Source organism: Rhinolophus sinicus, linkage group LG17, assembly GCF_036562045.2.
Source record: "Rhinolophus sinicus isolate RSC01 linkage group LG17, ASM3656204v1, whole genome shotgun sequence".
NCBI lineage: Eukaryota > Metazoa > Chordata > Mammalia > Chiroptera > Rhinolophidae > Rhinolophus > Rhinolophus sinicus.
In genome coordinates this window covers 7,283,962-7,306,106 of record NC_133766.1, presented here as the reverse complement: position 1 = coordinate 7,306,106, position 22,145 = coordinate 7,283,962, and positions in this window count along the sequence as shown.

Here is a 22,145-nt window from a genome sequence, read left to right as displayed (position 1 = left end):
TATACCACCCTTCAGCACCGGAGTTGTATGTGAAGCAGCTCTCCTTCATGCACATTGGGACATTTGTTTGTACCTATTTCCCTACAAGACTGCACATTCCATTTCCCCTCCAGGGATGCTTACAATACTAGATACGCATTTCCATTAATATCACTGACATACTGGTTTTAAGGAACTCGTACAATTAAAGATGATAATAGCATTTCCTTTCATAAAGTTCTTTCAAAATGGACTAAGGTTCCGTTCGTCTGAATTGGTTGGTTGGCAGCTGAAATGCTGCCCTCGTAAAGACAGAAGTGTGTCCCCCTCCTTACCTCCCCATCAAGTCCATAGTTCATTTGTCTGTTGGTGTCACAGAAACAGATCTTGAGGCCTGGGAGAAACCAATGTCAGAAGGTGGATATCGCTCTCTGGGTGCTGGGGCCTGTCCTTTTACTCAGGGCAGTGAACTCCTTCGCATGCCCCCGTAGGATGTAAAAGATGGAGAAATGGGGGAGGAGAAGGTTAAGTCACTTATGCAAGGTCATATATATCACCTTTGAGGCAGAGCCGAATAAAGAGAGGGCAGCAGCAAAGCTAAGTCTGTATAGTCTGAGGCCATCTGATGGAAGGCCTCCAGTCACAGGGTGAATTGATTATACTGTACTTGTGAGGGGGTGGGGAAACATTAGAGGGTCACCATCTCCACCCCTCCTGTCCCCATGGCTCAGGAGAGGCTCCTCTATCCAGCCAGGAACTAGGAAGTTATCGGAGGTCCCGCCCTCCCCATCTCTGCCCACTCACCATGTTCTGCCAATCATGCTTTATGTACCTATATAATCTGTCCACTTGTTTCTCTCTCCTGCCACCACTACTCTTGGCCTGGCAGCCACTCTCTCTCCTAGACAATTGCAGTAACCTCCCACGTGATCCTCCAGTGGCTACTCTTGCCACTTTGCAATTCATTCACTCTAATGAAGTTTTATTTATTTTTAATATAGCCAGAGTGATCTTTGAACAATGCAGACCTAGTCATAGTTTTCATTTTATTTTTTCTGCTACTAAAATGCACCAGTAGCTTCCCATTGTCTTTAGAATAATCTGCTAAATCTTTAATAGGGCTTCAAAGACCTACTACTGCAATCTCAACCCATATCTGTCTCTTCCTCACTTTGTATTAGAAGGAGATGCAGAAATGTTGGTGTCACCTGAAAACTATTGAGCTCTCTGAAAGTGGGGAGACGTCTGAATACCAAGGAGAGTATCTGACACATGTACTAGGGTTCTCCAGAGAAAGAGAACCAATAGGGAAAAAATTTTTTTGTCTGTCTGTCTGTCTGTCTATCTGTCTGTCTGTCTGTCCATCTATCTATCATCTGAGAGAAATTTTTATAGGATTGGCTCCTATGATTCTGGAGACTGCCTGCTGTCTGCACCAACATTACAGAGCTGTCATGAGGACTGCATGAGATAACATGCTTGAAATACCTCGAAGCCTGGCCTGGCTCCCGGTAGGCACTTATTTCCTGTTCCATGGCGAGGAACCAAAATGTGAGGAAAAACATAAAAGTGGTAGAATATATCCTTGCAAGATGCAGATGTTCAACGAGGAGAATTCAGCTTTCTTGCTTGCTCTTAAAAAAACATTTTTACTCCTAAAAATTAAGAACACAACAGGAAATAGTTAATTAAAGGTGTTAGTTAACCCAGATTTCACTTTTCATTATTTCTCGCCTCCTAATTATAACAGAGAAGTGTTGTGGTTTGGAGAAAGGGAGGAAGCCCTAGGGTGAGATCATTATTCTTTCCCCCTCACTCCAGGAAGGTACAGGGAAGGCACTGCCAGGAGAGCCTGTCCTTCCAGCAGCAGCTGAAGAGAGAAAGGAAGGAGGTGGCTCTGCCTCCAGGCCAAAGCCGAGCTCACCATCAGCCCAGGGCAGGGGCCTGTGGCTACAGCTCTGCCTGAGATGGGCTTTCCATATTGCTGACTCTCAGTAAATGGAAAATAGTAAGTTATGCTGTGCTAACACTTCCCCAGCATTGCTGCACTAAGATGGAAAATTATATCTACGTTAAAAAAAAAAATGTATATATGCATGGCTCTTTGTACCTGTTCTTTGTCAGTTAAAAATGTGTTTCTGAAGTGTTAAATATATAGTGAATTGCACAGTTAATTCATTATGTAGCACTATTTTTTTTCTTTATAGAACTCCAACCAAAGTGAACCCAAGCAATTACTTGAAGTCTTAGAGATACCACAAAAAGAATGACTTAATTTAGTAAATAATTTTAACTTAAGTCATTATTTACTGAAAGAGAGAGTTTGCCGAGTGCCTCAGGAGATTGCTTGCTATTGGCTTCATAATAAACCCGTGTAATTCTTGATTAATTACTTAAACAAGCAACATTTTATTTACTTTGAGCAAGTTGGGTTTTAAGAAGAGATTATAAAATATCAAGGAAGCCACACTTCTTGGTCTTTTTCAGGCCTGTGAACAAAAGAGTGGGGAATCGTTTCAGACTCCCCATATCTCAGTGTTTCCTTGTAAGTTAGGGATATTCTTCCAAACCAGGATATTTACAAGCTCACCCCGTGTCGTGCGGGAGACCCTGCTCGCTGCGCCATTTGTAATGCAGGGCGGCCTGCGGGGTCTCTGCTCCCGCTCCCCATACAAGAACGCAGGACATGGTGAGGCCAAAAAGGAACACCCATGGAGCCATAGATGGGGGAGTCATACCACTATATTCTCGCTGGTGGCTGGGTTGGAGAAACAGGAAACAGGAACCACAAAATTCTCAACCCTCACTGCGCCGCTTGCAGGCTCAGCCACCATCTTCTTGCTAGCCCCCATTTTTCTCTTTCTGCTAGCGTAGCCACAGCAGTTATATTAGTGGCCAATGGCTCACTGGTTACAGCTGACGGCCAACTAGCCACAGCTGATGGCCATCCCATCACAGTTGATGGCCATTTACTACCTGAGCCAGCACCTGTCTATGTGAGGCCGAGAGCCTGGAAACTACTTTCTGAGGCTCTGCCCCCACACCCTGTTTTATCGTTTTGCTCTTGTTTGCTACATACTATGAGATGTCACACACATAGTAGGCATTCAAACAAATATCAGATAATTAAGTATAGCAACACCAACAGCGGCATTAAAAAAAATACACATCTGTCAAATACAGAATAATAGCATTCATGTTTTTTCGGAAATAGAAGAAAAATGGCTAAATGAGGCAACGATTTTCAGCTTGCCTGGAATTGCAACCTGGACTTTCGATAATATTTCTGCAATGCTCCTGGGCATATGTTTATTCTTTAAATTAATGTGAGTTAAAAGAGTAGTCTGAGATTTTTGTGTAAACCAGAAATACCCTGAAGTAGCAGAAAAGTCACATTTAGGGATTATTGCTCTAATTTTTATACATCTCTAGGCCTCAGATGACAGGCTGGGATCAACACTAGGGAGGCCAAGCCGAAAGGAGCTCCTCACTACAGGCCTGCGTTGTTCTGGTCATGAGGAAGGTTTGGTCAAGGTGGGGGCGGGTTCATAAGATCATAACAGAGCTGAAAAATGCCTATGGCCTAGTGACGTCATAGCTGTCGTAACGTTGTGCCCTGGTAAAGGCATAGCTGTCGTAAAGCCTTCGCGTCATAGCGTCGTAGCCATAGTAACACCGTAGCCGTACCTTTGTAAGGTGGGAGCTGTGGTTAGGTGAGTTCTGCATCAGGTGGTAGCAGTGGTAATGTCTGTAGCCCCTGCAAGGTTGTAGCATAACGCGAAACTCACAGCTATTAATATAGAATAAGGATATCAAAAGAGAAATGTTTTTGTATACCTATACAAGGCATCTGTGCTTTAAGCTAAAGTTTTATTACAAAAGAATTGAAACGTTAACAAAAATTACAAGTTTACAAAGTAAACCAGTTCTAGCAAGCGAAGGTTAATTAGTAACTGAAGGGGAAAACATTCATTTCATAAATTTCGTGTGGCCTGAGTGTGCGGTGCCTGTGAAACCTACAGCAGCGAGCAGTCATGGCCGAGGCCGTCACACTCACTCTCGCTCACACGCCGACTCACCCAGAGCAGCTTCCAGTCCTGCCAGCTCCGTTCCTGGTAAGTGCCTGATGCTGATCTTTTATACCGTATGTTGACTGTACCTTTATGTTTGGATATGCTTATGTGCACAAATACTTACCATTGTGCTTTGGATATGTTTACGTGCACAAATACTTACCATTGTGCTTTGGATATGTTTACGTGCACAAATGCTTACCATTGTGCTTTGGATATGTTTACGTGCACAAATGCTTACTATTGTGCTACAGCTGCCTACAGTATTCAGTACAGTAACGTGCCATACAGTTTCGTAGCCAGGAGCCATAGGCCGTAGCACACAGCCTAGGTGTGTAGTGGGCTATACCCTCTAGATTTGTGGAAGTGCCTCCGTGATGTTGGCACAGCGATGAAATCGCCTAATGGTAACGTATCTCCATCCGGAAGCGATGCGTGACTGTCCTCAAATTTGCTTCTGAGCGATGCAAGGAGGAAAGAGTGACAGTGGGGCCTTCATGTCTATAATATAATATTCTAATCCTGAGAGGCAGGTGGCCAAAAAAAAGCCACCTGGAGGATTAATCTTTAAAAACAGTCCAAATTTACCTGGAAAGTTTTCTGGTGTGTGTATGTCAGGGGAAGGCGAACGGGGGGAGGGGGCAGGGATGGGGGTGTGTGGCCATCCATTCTCTTGATTTATTTGAAGGGCTGTTTATGGAGAAGGGGGATTGAAATGGACCTGTGTGGTCCCAGGGTGCTAGAACCTGGAGCAATGTGTGGAAGAGTCATAGGGAATGAGATTACCACTCAGGGTAAGAAAGAAGTTTCTAATAGCCCAGGAAATGGTGGGTTCTCGTTGCAAAGTCTTCCGGCCAGGTCCTGCATGCTGTGCAGTGATGCTGTGAAAGAGTTAGGAAGCCAGGTGTGGTGAGGTAATGGCAAGGCTGTCAGGGCTGGGAGAGGCTAGAGGAGCCCTCTGCTCCTTACCACACCCTTTAAGATCTCTTACCACCCTTTTTTCCCTCTTTCCTGGATATTCTTTGCTTGTCAGTGTTCTTCTTAATGGATGATGTCTAGTACTGAACACGGTATTCCAAGTTCAGGGTCTAGTCACATAGGACAATGAGACCCTTTGGTTTGGACCCCATATTTTATTAATATAGTCTAGCTCATTTCAAGTCCTCCTTTGCACCCTGGCCTGATATGTGCCCTTCTGATGTTTGATACTGAATTGAAAGTCAACCAAATTCCGGTGATTTTTCTTATCTGAACTGCTACCAAGATAGATCTCCAATATGCTGACCTTATAGAATGGATTTTTTAAAATCAGAACTTCATACTGTTACATTTTATCTCATTAGTTTCAAACTATGATATATTGACTTGGGAGGGGAGAGTGGTAATTTTGAATGCTGATTCCACCCTCTAAGGCAATAAATATTCCTGCCTTTGTGTCTTCTCTGGTTTTGGAAGCATGTCTCTACATTTTCATCCAAGTTAGGACAGGTTTTGGCAAATCTTGGGAAATGGCTCTTGGGACCTTCCTCCAGGTAAACGAATCATAGGCTAAAGAGATGGCAAAGACCTTAGTGAATGTCTAATTCAACTTTTTTTATTTCATGGAGGAAGAAACCTGGCTTTAACAAAATCAGTAATCTTGGGGCAATATTATTTAGTCAGTTACAAATCAGCCTACATTTGTTAATACCCTAACCATGTTTTTCCACTTTGTCCTTGAAACATTTAAAAAAAAATCTTGCCGATTCAGACACCATTGGTTTGTTATCTGTTTTTGCATTATGTCGGCTTGAATGGATCAACTTTTTCTTTCCAAAGGCTCATAAGCCATCGCTTTATCCCTCTAGAATGTAGATCAATCTTCAGTGTAGAGAATATTTTTACATTCAATTTCATAATTTCTAGAAAACAATATATCAAAGTGGTTCACTAACGGTTTTAAAAATATTTTTGTCAAAACAAACCAACGGAAAACCCAGCCTACCAGCCTAAAATTCAGTTCTAGAATTTGGGAATCTACAATAGCTGAGTTCCAGGCTTAATTGTGATTCCCGGAAGTGAGTGCCTTTATTGGGCCTTTTTCAAATCACTGGTTCTTCTCTAGATGGTCTTTCAATCTCCTGGTGTGGCCTTGGTAGTTGGTTGGACTGGGGACTGCGCTCTGCCCCCATTCCAGCTGCAGGAGACTGAATCTGGCTCCAGCCCTACACTCATGATGCTCCTTGCTTTTTTGTTTCTACTCTGTCGCGAAAATAAAACGCCTTTAGGACCTCATACCTTTCTCCCTTGCCCAGACACACTGCATAGGAATCTAAAGAAATTATCTGGGAAAGAAGGGTGCCATTGAGAAGCCTCTGTGGGTGTCTGTGAAGGCACACGTCCTCTGAATGATAGGTTTGCATGTAAACAGCCGCAGCTCATGAAAATAGTTTTTAATCTACTTGAAAGGCATATTCTCAAAAGGAATTCACGCTCCCTCCAGGTGTGTGGTGGCTCTTTGGGAGAGGAGCTGCTCCAGCAAAAATACAAGCGATTATGAGCTGCTACTTCCTATGACCCTTTTCTTTTCTTCCTTCTGCACCACCCCCTTTGCCCCTCCCCGTTTGTGAATTTATCTCTGGAGGGCTTTTGACTGGAGAGAGAGGGAACACAGAGTTAGGAGAATTGCATTCTCTCTTTCCCCACGGATCAAGGCCAAGTTTCATCAATTGGGCACTGCTTGACTTTCCACTGAATGTCTATCCAATTTTATTTCCCATCTGTTTTGTTCAAGACCCTCCTTCTCTGGGCAGATGGGTCTCCCCCTTGCCTCGCTCCTTTTCAGTCCTCTCTGCCACTCTCCAGCTCCTCTCCACCCAAGTCCTGTGTCCTCTAAAAGCTCAGCTTCTGCTCTGTGGCATAGACTGACCTTATCTAGAGTCATCCTGCTGTTTCATATTATAGTATAAAAGATTTTTAAATGTAATTAAAACGTTTATTGTGGTAACGTAACATTTACTATTTTAATCATTTTTAACTGTACATTTCTATGGCATTAAGTACATTCACATTGTTGTGCAGCCATCACCACTATCCATCTCCAAAATGTTTTCATCGTCCCAACTGAAACTGGACCCATTAAACAATAACTTCCTGTTCCCCCTTCCCTAAATGTTAATTAAATAATAGAAGAACACAGGATAAAAACTAATACAAATAAGGTAAAGTCCTCTTTGGCTTTCACTACTGGTACCTCCGAGTTAATGACTGTGTATATATAATAAAAATTTGTATGTAGTTTTTACACAAATGATACATAAATATGTACCAATTATCATATCACAAGTATTTACAATGATATCATATCATTGTACTGATACTGGCTATTTTCACTCAACCATATGTCTCAGAGGTCATTCCATGTCAGTACCTAGAAATCTACCTCATTATTTTAAAGTGTTATGTAGTATTTATAGTTATACCATAATTAGCTATTCCCCTATGTAAGAGTTTCCAGATAGTTTTCGTTACATATAAACGCTGCAGTGAGCATGAGCATGAAACAAATATATGTGTTTCTCAAGACTAGATACTTGGAAACAACTGCAGGGGCATATGGTATGCGTACCTTTAAGTGGAGTAGAAGCGACTGCACTACCTTCCAAAGGGGCTGTACTAATTTATATTCCAACCAATAGTATACACAAGTATCTGCTTCTCCACATTCCTCAACACTTGATGCCAATAATAGATAAATTTATCAAGTGGTGACTTTCTGCCAGGCTCACTTCTGAATGCTTTATGTGAATGAAATCATTCAATGCCCACGACAAACCAAAGAGGTATTAACATTATTACCCCTTTGGAGGCACAGGGGAGTTGAGAATCTAGTCCTAGGCACACATTGGCACGTGGTCGAGCCGGGATTTAGACCCCAAGAGCCTGACTTCAGAGCCCAAGCCCTTACCTACTTTGCTATTTTACCTGATTGCTGCCAGTCTGATGGGTTAAATATGGTGCCTCCTGGGTGCTTTAATTTGCATTTCTCTGATTGACAGTTAGGGGGAGTATCGTTTCATGTGTTTCTTGGCCATCTGTACTTTCTTTGTGTGTGTGTGTGTGTGTGTGTGTGTGTGTGTGTGTGTTGCCTGTTCATGTTTTGCTCTTTTTTTCTTTTAGGTGGTTTATTGATTTGTAGTTTAAGAAATGATTCTGTCTGACTTCTTTGGTGAAGGATCATTATTTATACCTTAATTAAAATGATCAGTACAGCCAAGTGTTACCTGAGTCTCCACCCCACCACAGCTGTGAAAGGCAGGCCATATGAAATTCGAATATTCTTGTAGACAGTCAAGAAATTTTCATACAAACATGGTCATTTATTCATTCGTTTATCAAATAATTTTTTAATTGAATGATATCTCTGAACCAAGCACTGTGCAAAGAAACATCACAGACCACAGAAGGGTTAGTAGAGATCATATTCAAAACGAAGAGCTATTAACCTTTACAGTAAATTGATCTATAATGAATGAATTACTAATTGTTTTCACCTGCTTTTATTCTCAGCCCTCTACCAAAGAATATGTAGACTATCAATTAAGCAACATAAGAATCTGCCAATGTAAATATTCTTAAACTTTATATATGATTAACCTTCTAAAGAGGAAGCTACTCAGACAATATTTATTTTAATCTCACCTCTCTCTTTTCCTTTTTTTTTTCTTTCCTTCCTTCTTTTTTTTTTTTTTGTTTTTTGTTTAATTTTTTTTCCCTGGAATGTCAAAATATGGTGCTCTATGTGGAGCAGGTGCTAAGAATTATGGATGGATATTTTGGACTATATTTCAGCAGGAAACAGTCTGTGGTAGCAAACTGAAAACTTTAGGAATAATTGTGCTTTTTAAAAAACGTATTTATTTTTGTTGAGGTAACATATGTTAATAACATTATATACATTTCAGGTGTACAACATTATAATTTGATATCTGTATACTCTATTGCGTGCTCACCACCCCAAGTCTAGATTCCATCTGATACCATATATGTATTTGGCCCCCATGACCCATTTCGCCCTTCCCCTACCCCTTGGTCGTCACGATGCTGTTGTTTATGCTAAGTGAAATAAGTGAGATGGAAAAGCATAAAAACTGTATGATTTCAGTCATAATGAAGAATACAAAACAAAAAAGTAACGAATGAATTAACAAAACAAAAACAAACTCGTAGATACAGACAACAGAATGGGAATAATTGTACTTTTTAAATGAAAGCAGATCCAAAGGATTTCATGGGTCACAAGCACATTGTTATTCTGAGCAGAAAGATGAAATCTACCTCCTTATTTGGTATTGATCCAGAACAGCCCGAAATGCAGAACATTTAATGGCTTCAGATGTTTATCTCTGTGTATTGGGCAGGTGCGTCCTAATCAAACTGAAAATCTCAGGGATCAGTGGTGCGGACACTGCCATTCAGATAGACCTGTTTTCTTCCCTGAGCTCGTTTTTTGGTAACCGCTCTGCGTGCACACACACCTGCTGTGCTTAGAGGTAGCACGGTGGGGAGTTTCTGACTCTTAACCTCATTTCAGCATGAGATAAGCAGACACTGCCCCTTCTCCGTACTCATTTCCCGTCCCTCCTCTGTATGTGGGTCTGGAGGAAGGAAAGTGATCATGGATCCGAAAATCAATGCTTCCAGGGACTGTCATTCATTCCATTACAAAGAATGCTGGCTGGGTGACAACTCAGAGGCAGCCTGTCAGTCTGGGAGTAGCCGAGGGCACTGTGCAGGCATCTCCCTGGGTGGGTTGGAGCGGGGAATCTATGATGCCCCTAGATTTCCTTGCTTCTTCCCACCAAGGGCATGATGGGCAGTGAGGTGTCCTCGTGTGTGGCCGACACAAAAGATGCAAAGCCACAAAGTGTGTCTTGGAGTCATCCGCAGACTATCTTCCTTTGAAAATGTCCCTGGAAAATGAGTACCTTGACTTGCCATTTATAGAAGACAAAAATAATTAAAGGACAGGACTGTTTAATCATTCTGTCGGTAAACAAAATTGATTTAGCATCTATTGTGTTGCCAAGAGCTCCCTGTGCTCTCCTCTAAATTGACTGCCAACTGTGTGTTCTGGAGCCTCTGATCCGGCTGGTGACGTCACAGTCTTGGAGTTGGGTTCATGGCCAAGGTTCTCTGGGTCGGTGCCTCTTATATGTTAATGTGTATGGGAACCACATGGAGACCTGCGAAAGTACCGATTGTCACTCGGGAGTCCTGAGTGGGACCTAGACTCTGCATTTCTCACAAGCTCCCTGGTGAGCCCACACTGTTGTTCCTCCGCCCACATTCCAGAACCCCTGTTCTCACCTAATGCTGGGATGTCTTCTTAATTGGAACCACTGTTAATGGATAGCTGAAAGAATTTTGGACATCGTGTCACTGTACCTGGGTTCTAGCTCTGCCATTCATTAGTGGGTAACCTTGAGGAAACCATCTGTAGATCTTTGCTCCAGACTTTGTTATTATTCTGCCTCTAACCTCACCCCTAATCTCTAAAAACCCCAGCTCTTGTGGGAGCATCCAGTGGGTCCATGCCGGCCAGCTGGGGATTGGGGAACAGGATTTGTTGACTTGTTAAAGCTTTACTCTAAATGGCCCCACTATTGGTAGGAGTGTTTTCTATGTTTTGTTTTTAGGAGAAACAGTTTGAAAGTGATGCACTGGCACCTTCTTCAAGGCCAGAGTGAGAAGTGGTGGGTGGGGGAAGTGGGTCTGTGAGGCCCATTTTGAAGGTGACGAGAGGACAGTGGGAATGGGAGCCGTGGGAGACGGAGATGCAGCCAGAGTTCAGAGAGAGGGAAGGAGAGAGGATCGAGATGAAAAGAGAAAATGCAAAGGCCCAGAGTAAATTGTGTTAGTCGAATACCTGGAGTTAGGCAGTCACTGGAGCCCGAGCTGGTATTTCGGCAGCAGGCACAAAAGTACAGCAGACTTGAGAGAGAGCACATAGGTGACATGTCAGGGCTTACTGAGGGATGTGGAGTGAAAGGAATTGCAGAGGGAAAGAGAAATCAAAGGTGCGTTTTATGGCGAAGGTGCAAACCGACAGGGGCTGCGGTGGTCTTTCTTGGGGGGGGGGGGAGGCCTGAGAAATCAGCTTGGGGGAGGAGGACGAAGCCTTTGAGGTCATGTTTTCTGACAGTTGAGTTTTCCGGTATCAGTGAGTGGGCCATAGGGGACCGGGAACTGGGCAGGACATGAAGAATGACAAGTGACTAGAAGACAGCGGCCCTTTATAGAGAGGGGGAGCCTGCTGGTGTCATCAGAGGAGTTGACACATGGGGTCAGAAAAGGCCCTCCTCCACCACCGTGATCTGCTGATGAATGGAACCCCTTGCCCATATGCCTTCCAAGCCCAGCTCTTGCAGACCCAGTGCCCGTGCGCATTTTCACTGTGGCGGCTGGACGTGAGCTTGGCAGGCAGCCTGCTCAGTGCAGCCTCCCTGAGGGCACAGAAACTTCTCAGAGGCTGAATCCCTATGGATTCCGAGAGCCCCACTGTGTGTGGAGGCAACCGGGAAGGGGCACTGTGCCCACCGGCTTCTGTGGTGAAGGTCTCGGCCCTGATCTTAGCAAAAGGCTGAAGGGCACAGGATAGTGAGTGAAAAACACGGCCCCGGCTCCTGAGCTGAGTCCCGCAGCCACATAGTGTGGCGTCCTTGACAATGCCCTCGTAGACCCCCAGCTATGGGCAGCGTAATTGACCAAGGGCCCCCAGTGATGGGCTGTAAAATCCGCTGCTGGACGGGCTGTAGCCCATGCTTCCCACGGGCTGCTCTCAGCCCATGACTGTGGGTGCGGATACCGAGGCAGACTTGTACAGACGCCTTCAGCTGCAGGACTCCTTCCTGGACAACTTTGCCCACACTTAAACCTTTGTTAGATCGCACAGCTCTCTCGGTGTTTCCACCAGCCTCCCCTCTCTCTCCCCCGTCTCTCTCCCATTCGCTTGGGGTCAGCCTCACCCACTCCCTCCCCATTCCCTCTCTCACAGACATGTCCCTTGTGCGTTTCATCCTGTGACTTGGGCTTCTCAGAGGACACAGACTCACACAAGTGGGGACCAACAAGGGCAGAGGAAATGAGCCAATTTCTATCTGTTAATGAGGCAAATATCAGAAAGGAAAAGGATTCATGGAACAACACACATGTGGAAGAAAAGGAGGTGAGCCCGAGATACTGAAGAGTCAGGAAGATGAGTCTCGGGGTCACGTCCTCCTATTCGCATACCGATTGCACGTCTCACTGCCAATTCCTACACCCACCCGCCATCTCCATGTTAAGCCTTTCGGTCTCTGATCTCTACCTGCTGGCTTTCCCCCTCACTCCTTCTAACATCCTCACCGCAGCCATCCTTCCGCCTTCCAAAATGCGTCACCTGTTGATCCTGCCGGCCAGCTTCTCACTGTCTTCACCCCTCTTGTCTTGCTCCCCTCATCGCCCTGCTTAGAGGCCACTGATCTTACTGTCTGTCCCACGCACAAGCTCAGTCCTCTGTCCGTCTTATCCTCCAGTGCACTGACAGGCAAATTCCCTACCTTGGCTAAACCCACGCTGCGCCTACTCCATCCACCCTTATAGAAATGCGTTTAAAATGGCTAATAGGACAAAGCCCAGACCCAGCCATGACGTCACTTTAAATTCATGGCCATAACCTCAAAGTTAGCACTCAGCGCTGCTGGGCCATCCTGTTGCGTTTTCCTAGTTCCGTTCACTCTCCTTTCCAATATGATGATTTTCCATCCTCTCTCTTTTCAAACCTCCCCCTCCCTCTTTGCTGTCATCTAATTCTCCTCCCATAGTCTTCTCCCTCTCCGTTTCGGCAGCTCCATTCTCCTAGTGACTGAGGCCCAAACCTGGAAGTCATCTCGGTTCCTCTCTTTGTCCCTTATCGCACATCCAAGCCATTAGCTGACCCTGTTGGCTCCACCTCCTAAATGTCTGCAAAATCTAAGCATGTCTCATCACGTCCCCCATCGCCATCAGCTTGTACCTGGAGCCTCCTAACGGGTCCTCCTGCTTCTGATCTTGCCTCCCCACCCCCAGTCTGTTTCGAACAGAGCAACCAGAGTGGTCAGGTTAGAGAATACCACTCTTCTGCTGACAACCCTCCAATAACGTCCCAGCTCACTTCGAGTAACAGTCAAGGCTGTTACAACAGAAGGCCCTCGTGCTGTCCGTCCTATGTCGTCCTATGTCGTGACCTGATCTCTCACTGCTGGCCCATTTTGCTCTTGTCAGTCTAGCCTCACCTGTCACACCTCCTTGACTGTGACAGCTCCAGCCACAGTGGCCTCCTCACTGTTCCTCAAACCACCAAGGATTTCAGCACCTTTGCACTTCCTGTTTCCTCTACCTAGAACCCTCTTCCCCGCCACACGCTGAATTCTCCAATTCCTCCAGGTCTGCTCTTACTTGTCACCTTCCAATGAGGCCTCCCTGACAACCCAAATAGGAGGGTGAGCTCCTGTTCCCCACACCAGTGCACCCTACCCTGTGCCCTCCTTGGTCCTTTCTCCTTACCTCCTAGCACCTGTCGCCATCTGACAGGACGTAGGACTTGCTTGTCCTTGCCTGTCTTCCCTAAGGAGAATGTAAGTTCCACCAGAGTACGTTCACCACTTCGCACAGGAGGTGTTCAATGAATAGTTGTTGACTTAATGAATTAATGCAAGTGGAAAGGAGGCCAGGGCGTCTAGCTGATGGGAGAAGCACAAAGGTGGGGAGAGATTTAGACCACAAAGAAATATTTTCTGACGGGAAAAGCCACGAAACGGGATAGAGAGAGAGCTCATCGTTGGGGAAAGGCAACGCTGGTTCCAAAGTCAGGATTCCTTCCGTGAACAGGAAGCTGCCTCTGGGAACCACAGTCCCCTTATGTGTAAAATGTGGGTGGGAGGAACTGACCTCTCTGAGTTATGGTGACACTGAAATGAGATCGTGCTGGCATGAGCCTGGCACGTGCAGGGTGTCCGCAGGGATCTGCTGGGCCAAGTCCCTGTCTCACCCCACGTGGAGTGAAGGCTGAATATCAGCCACCATCTGCTGCTTGCAAAATTAATTAAATCATGAAAAACCATCTCAGGTGAGGGGCGTGTCCCTAGGGTGGCATGGCTGCAGGCTTTGAAATCAATGGGTAGAGAATGGAGGGGGGTGGGCGGTGAGGTGGCAGGCACACTCAGCGCCCTGGGGGTTGGGCTGGGCTTTTCTCTTCTGTTTGTAGTCGGAGGAAGGAGCGGCCTTAATGGGAAACTAGCAATGTTGTGTTTCTGTATGCAGAACACTGCCATTGCTCCAGAAAGAAATGAGAAGAGATTATGCAGGAAGGGAATTGAGTCTGTCAGGAGCTCTAAGAAAGAGAGAGAGAGAAAAAAGGATGTAGAAAGGAGCTGTTTGTTGCTTTTTGTTCCGGTTTTTATCTCTAGAGTTGCTTTATAAAAATGTTCTCTCTGGCCCAGCTTCACTGTTACCTGTATGCCTCTCTCCCCTGCTCTTGTTTGACTTAAAGCTCTTTTCTTGATTAAATAATGAATAAAAGCTCTTCCCAAGTCGTGCCTTCCTGATGCGAGGGAGAAATGACAGATATATGTACATACATATACATGCAAAATAGCCTGAGAAAAAGAGGCTCAAGATAAACAGGTTTCTAGTTGTTGTTTTCCTTTTAAAGAAATGTCATTCATAAACTACACTTGCAAACAACACAGATTCCAACTAGGGCAAACCAGCCCTAAGTACAGCTAAATAGTTTGATTTAATAAAGAGCTTGGATTTAAAAGCATCTATTTTTATTTGAAATTGCAATACTTCTTTTAAAATACGGTTGGGTCTTTCTCCTCTAGGGTCACACTGAGCTACCCTTGCTGCTATCCATCCAGGAAGGATTATCTAATTCATAACCAGTGTTCCTCTTCCGTCTTCTTTTCTCAATGCTCATCGATTAAGGCAAAACCCTATGCAGTGCGCCATCGGCACCGCTGCCATATTTTTTCTCTCCAAGAACTGGCCCTGCACATGCCTCCTCATGTCAAACCTCTTTGATCAGGTCTCACAGCTGTAAAGCGGAGGCGTGGCCATCATCCCAGCTGCCCCACCCAGGTACCTGTGGGGGCTGGACCCCTATATCTGCTCCAGATTTGGAAGTCAGTCCCTTTCCTGTCCTCACTCATAAACAATGACATACAGAATGGAATTTAGAAAAGAAATTTGGCAAAGATACTAAAGGAAGGTAAAATAACTTTTAACGGCATAAGATGAATGAACAAACGACGTATAGACTTCTGAGCCCTAGTTAACTCATGTGTAGCTACAGATTGGTTAACAGTGTTTGTAAATTCACAGATGGTCCTGTAACTAGGAGACTTAACAGAAGGACAATTCTGAAATGTAAGGTTTGTTCACCTGCAGATATCGGCTAACATCCATCCATCCAACAATTATTTATTGACTGACTAAATTTTATAGTTATTGGGGACATAGAAGTGAGCAAAAACAGCACCATCTCTGGCCTCAGGGAGCTTATAGTCTAGTGGGGAAGACAGGCATCAATTCAATATTTACCTTAATGGATGAATAATAAACTGGGGAAGTGTGCTGAAGGAAAGGAGTACGGTTTAGTGAGAACATATCACTACAAGAGGGATCAGTAGAGATTTCCCTGTGGAGGTCATGCTTGTTCTATGATCAAAAGGATGAGTAGGACTCAAATGAGGAAGAATGTAGGGGTGCATTCTAGAAAGACTGTCTAGGGGATCTGATTAGCGAGGCAGCCAAGTGAGTGTGACTGGAAACCTTAAAGTGGTCCACGGGCCGGGGATGGGTGTGGGGAGTAAGGTGGTGCAACAGACGCCAAGGGAGGTTGAGACAATTAGGAGGCAAAATTGTTAGGACTGCGGATAGACTGGATGTGAGGGTGAGGACAGCGAGAGTAAATGATGATGCTTGGATGTCTGGCTTGTACCACCGGATGGTGGTGAAGTTACTGCTGAGATGAGGAATGGTGGAAGTAGTCTAGGCTTGGACATGGTGGGGGAAGGTGATGAGTTTGCTCTGGTTGTGTGGTGTTGAGGAACCTGGGCAAGTCCTTTGGGGTGTTATGGAGTACTCAGTTCCAAGCCTCAGAGAAGTCTGCCTACAGACATTGCTCTGTGGCCCGTCGACCAAGAGATGGTACCTAAAGAGATGACATGAATGAGATTGGACAGGACTAAGGTACAAATGAAAAGAGAAAGAGGCCTAGGGCAGAGCCTCAAAAAACCGTGGCCTACACACACACTGGATTCTTAAGCCTTATTCCTCTGTTTTCCACATACACTGAATTTGAAGTATGACTCAGCTATGTCTTTATGGAACTTGAGATGATACATGTGAGAAGAATGAAAGGACAAGAGAGTAGTCAGAATGCACTTCAGCATGGCCCGGGATCGTGTGGTCCAAGAATGTTTCTGCCCACCCACCTCCCCTAGTGCTGGACACCTGAAGGGCGCTGGCTTCCCCATTTCATGCATGTATGTGTATGTCTGCAAATGAGATGAAATCAAAGCATTCTCAGACATTCTACATGGCACATCTTAGAACAGTTGCCTATGGGACACAGATTGGATACCGTGTTTACCTCCTTCCCATTCTCTCCTGGAAAGGGAGCGTTGCAGGTGGTGGGCTCTTGGGAGACCTAAGGGGGAGAGGAAGGGAAGGGAGATCAATCATAGCAATGAGATTTTTCTCTTTTCTCCCTGAGTTCGATCAACACACCTTTCAGAAGGGGAGTCGCAGGGGAGGATCTGTAGAGAAGGGACTCCAGGGTAAAAACAGATCATCTCAGAAGAGACTTTCTGTCAGGGGACAGAATTTGTACTCCCAAACTAGGATGACTAATCCATTGTCACACGTGTGATTGAGTACCTTGTCTGTGTCTAATACGTGTGTAGTACAAGTTACGGGCAGAGGAGGGTGTGTGATGGAAGAAGAGGGAAGTGACAAGTGTGGCCACTCTGGCCCCAGCGCGTCCTGATGAGAGAACAGAGAGCAAGCTGAGATTGGCTCTGATGATGTAGCATTTAGGATGGCACATACTTTAGGAGACGTGGTGTCGTTTTCAAGACTTTGCTCTCGTTGCCTCTAACATCCTATATACTCTACTGTTTATCACGTTTCTAGGTTGTTGTCAGAGTCCCATTGCTTGAAGAGTAGCCCCACAAGGGCAGGGCCACGTCCGGCTGCACCAGACCATGTTGCAGGCATTGCCAGTGGCAAAGAGCCTGAGTCTTTTCCAGCACCTGGCGTGTCCCGCCCCAGCCCACGTTCACCCTCACCCCTTCCTGGGGCTGTCCTTGATAGCCTCTGCTCTTCCATGCTTTCGCCCCAAGGTTAATTGGCATCTAAAATCATTCATTCTCTCCTAGCCCCCCTTTTCTGACACCCTGGGATACATTTCTCTTCATTGTGATTTTCACCTCTGGTAATGACATTTTTGTGCAGTGTGTCATGGGAACCCAACTACTTTGCCAATACAAAGTGCAAAATAGAACCTAATTGGGAACAAAAATTAAGTACGTATGAAAGAATTTCTGAAGGAATGTAGAGATGAATGTGGGTAAGTGTCTCAGGGAAGCCCTCAGAGGAGGGAAGAGTTGGGTGAGGATTTGGAGCAGTTTTGGGTGGCAAGGGACGACGCGAAGACCATACGATATGCTTAGCAGCTGGTGAGAGGATGAGCCTGGAGGAAAGGTTTGTGTTGGAAAATAGAGCAAAATAGGAAACTTGATTACTCTCCACAGCTGCAGCCTGCTAGTCTGTCAGCTAAGCTAGCAGGTTTCCCGTGATCGGAGCATTGAAACAGACAAAGAGATTAATAAACCAAGTTTAGGACTAAAAAACAACAGAACCTCTGGAGAACTCAGTCAGGAACTGTTTTGAGGCTCAGAGCTGATCTGCAGGGAAAAAGGACCTGGGCATTGCCTATTCAATGAACACAAGAGAAGGAAGACCAGTGATTTCACTTTTAAGTAAGCTGTCTGTGCCTCAGTGGTCTCATCTATAAAATGGGGAGACTAACAGTGTCTCCCCCGTTCTTCTTTTTCTTCGTCATCGTCATTGTTGTCTCCTCGTCCTCCTTCTTCTTTCTCTTCCTGCTCCTCCCACTTCTATCATCATCATCATCATCATCTTGAAACCCTTTAATCTCCCTCTGTTTTCTGGCCATTCTCCAGGTCTGACATTCTCTAGGTTTTCTTCCTACCCTTCTGGCCTCTCTTTCTCAAGCCTTCTCTGCAGAGTTCTCTTCCTCTGCTCTACCTCTGAATGTGAAGGTGTGGCTCCCTTCCTCCTCTATAGCTCTACATTCTCCATGGTGATAGCCAACTACTTATATGGATATTTAATTAACATGGAGCTTAAAATGGCCCACATAGAACTTTTTCTTTTTTTTAAGGAGGGCGCAGCTCACAGTGGCAGGTATCGAACCGGCAACCTTAGTGCTGAGCCACTGAGCTAACCAGCCCCCCCTCCCCCCAAACAGAACTCTTGATGTCCTACCCCAAACCTCCCAACCAATTCCTCAGCCAACTCTCCCCATTTCAACAAATGGCCCCATAACTCACCAAGTTGCTCAGTTCCAAAACCTGGGAGACTTTCTTCATTCCTCTCTCTCCCTTACACCTCACATCCAATCTATCAACCAGCCCAATTTACCCTACTTCTTAAACATACCTAACATAGGTTGACCCCCCCATTCCTTCAGTGACTCTAGTGCTCCCTAAAATACTGTCACCGTAGCCTCCTAACTAGCTCTGTGTTTGTCCTTTTGTTCCACTCTAACACTTCCCCACACAAAACCAGAGGAAACTCAATAAGTACATCTGAGAGAGTCCACCCACTTCTTGTCGCAATCAAAATGAAATACAAATGGCTTCTGCTGGCACGTAAGTCGGAGGCTCCAGATCTGCCTGCCTCTCCCCCCTCACCTCCCACCTCTGACCCCCCTCCCCTGCTGTGTTTCAGCCATACTGGTCTTCCGTCCTTTCCTCAAGCGCACCCAGCTCATTAGCACCCAAGGATCACTAGCTATGCCTCCTGTGGGTCAGGCTGCTTCTTGCTATTCACGACTCGGTATAAATGTCACCTCCTCAGGAGGATCTCCCAGGTACTCTACCTGCAAGCAGCCAACCTGTCCTTCACTTTCACATCGGCCTGTTTGAACTCTGCACACGCATGTCACCAGGTAATATTTCCGTGAAGTATTTGTTTATTGTCTTATGATGTCCAGACACTGGGACAGAGAACTTGCCCATCTTCAGTCACTTCAGTATCCTCTGCCTGCAACTGTATCTGGCACGTGGTAGGTACTCAGTAAACAGTTATTACCCTTGTTGAATTTAAAAAAGACACGGCAGTATCATTGAGTAAAAGTGCGTAGGGTTTGGGTCCAGACATAAGCGGAAACCCTTGTTCTTCCTACGTGAACTTGTGGTCCTGCCTGTCCCTCTGCTTATAGCTGTGTGACCTTGAACGCACTTCTCAACTACTCGGAACCTTGATTTCTTTATCTGTTAAATGGCGATACCACTTACCTTGCTGAATTTTGAGACAAACATATGAGATAATGAAGGTAAAATCGTGTGCCTTGACCACTGAATCCCCAACAGATATTACCTATTTTTATTCATGTTGAACCTCTGGGTGGCAATGGAAACTGAGGCTTCAGGTAATGGACAGGGGGGCTTGGGGAGAGAAGCCCTCTGCCCCTAGACTGAACAAAAGCAGAGTGAGGCAGAGAAAACACAGCTTATAGCCATCCCTCCCTCCCCCGGCTGGCCACCCTGTTACAGTGCAGCTGTTGGCTGTGCCATCAAAATGGACGTACGTAAATATTGGCGCATTGTAATGGCACCAGATCGAGGCCAATCAAGGCAATGAGAGGCAAGGTTATTGAATCCTGTCTGAAGGCCTCCGCAGGACCCAAGCCAAGGCTGTAACAAGGATCCAGACGCTGCATCAGCCAATTGATTCTCTATCACCCCAGGAAGTCACACCCTGAGGGGCGGTGGCAGCTGGGAAGGATGGCAGGCTTTCATGAAAGTATGCAGATGGCCCCGCTCCAGGTGTGCTTTCCTTCCCTGGCAGCCTGTGCGCCTCCAATCGAAGGGGCATTTGGCACCTTGGGTTTATACTGATGAAAACAGTGCAAGAAAACCAAGGTGTGCAAAAATGTTTGGCCATGCCGCCTGGTATGACCCTGCAAACAGGAGCTCTTTGTGACATGTTTTAGACAGAGAGGCGGTACTGAAGAGGCACTGGAGCCCTGAGGTCACTCTCAGTGGCCAAGCGGCTGCATAGCCTGGTGGAGGGCACAGGGCCCCAGTCAGGAGCCAAAAGAAAGTCCCCGAGGAGCATTGGACCCGGCCCAGGTCTCTGGTCCTCTCTGGACTTCACACGCACTGATGCTGGTGAGGTCCTGATGTGGTGTCGCAGAGGCACCTGGGGCTGTGGGACCCCTCCAGTTTTGCAGGGGGCCCAGCACTGTCATTCTCTGTTTGCCCAGTCTCTACTAGACTGTGAGCCCCTGAGGTCAGCATGACTCAGAGGTCACAGCAGTCAGGGGTGCTGTTGTTGACGCACGGGAAAGCTCTCTGAGACAGACAGAAAGGTGAGAATGCCAGAAAGTTCTCTCTGAGAACTGGCATGTGGGTGGGGTGTTAATGGGAAAAACTAACAGAAACCTCAGGCCTGGTCCCCACCCCACTCTGACGTAACCAAACAACGACAAACCCTTAGTGCCCCTGGAGTCTGTTGAGTTCAGCATGCTTTAAGCATGGCTGGTGCAAAGGCAAGGCCTCCCAGGACCACCCAATGGTGCTGCACTTTCCTCCCCGCTAACTGGTCCCATCTCCCTCTACTCAGCAAACAAAATCAAACAAAACTTGTGTCTGTAAAAAAGCAAAAGCATTTGGGGTCTCCGACTCATTTGTTCATTCATTCATCTACTCAGTCATGTTCATTTGGCCTCTGCTTTGCTCCAGGGCCCGGGATTTCCTGGGCAGTCACACAGGGTCCCATCATAGTCGCTTAGAAGGCTTATTCCTCTTTCCCTCCAGACCACTTTCAAAGGCAGGGCTGACTCTGAAGTGCGTACCCTCCAAGAGGAAGTCTGCAACTCCAGTGGAAAGCACATGTGCTGGAGGTGTGTCTGCTGCGTCCATCCTGGCCGAGTGTCCTCCCTGCACCGGCCAGGCAGGGGTGACCTGGAACCCCAGCACACAGCGGCGCTAAGGGCTAATTGGCACAAAGCAGGCCTAGTTTACTGTACCATCTGAAGGTGTTCTTAGCAGTCAGTTTCCTCTCTCTGAGATGCCTGTTCTACCGTCGTGCCAAGTGTGGAAGCTGGGGGAGGAGGACAGCTCAGCACGCTAGGCCATCTAACTTTATTTATAACTGATGTCACAGCAGCAATTAGTGTGTATTGTTTACATTCCTTCTTAACACTTTGCCCAAATCCCTGGGTGTTTGAGATGGCTGGTGTATTCACGCCTGACTTGTTGGGAGATTGGAGCTTGTTCTGGGAGAGGGGAGGGTGTGTGTGTGTGTGTGTGTGTGTGTGTGTGTGTGTGTAGGGGGCTGGCAGCAGAAGATGGGGAGGCCATATAGGCTGTGTCTCTCGTGAAACATGGGATCTGATGAGCGTGTGTGCCTTTTGTTGTCTGTGACTCATGTTTTCTCAGCAGGGATTTGATCATGAACTCAGTCCCCACTATTGTGTTCTGGAAGGAAAGGACGGGACCTGGGACATATGCCTAGGAATGAGGCGCCTCAGCACATGACATCCCTTGTGCATTTGGGGGTCAACCACGACCTTCCTATGTCTAGAAAGTTCTAAGGTGGGGGGAGAGGCAAGCTGGAGGTTGCCTGGGAGAAAGAAAGGAGAGGAAAAGAAGGGAAGGGAGAGAAGGTGTTGCTTTGTGTTGAGTGCTGTGTTCTTTCCATGAGAGCACGTCTCCTTCTGTGGGTGTGAAGAGTTGGCAGGACTGATGGAGACTGAGTTTTTGGAAAAATAAGTGT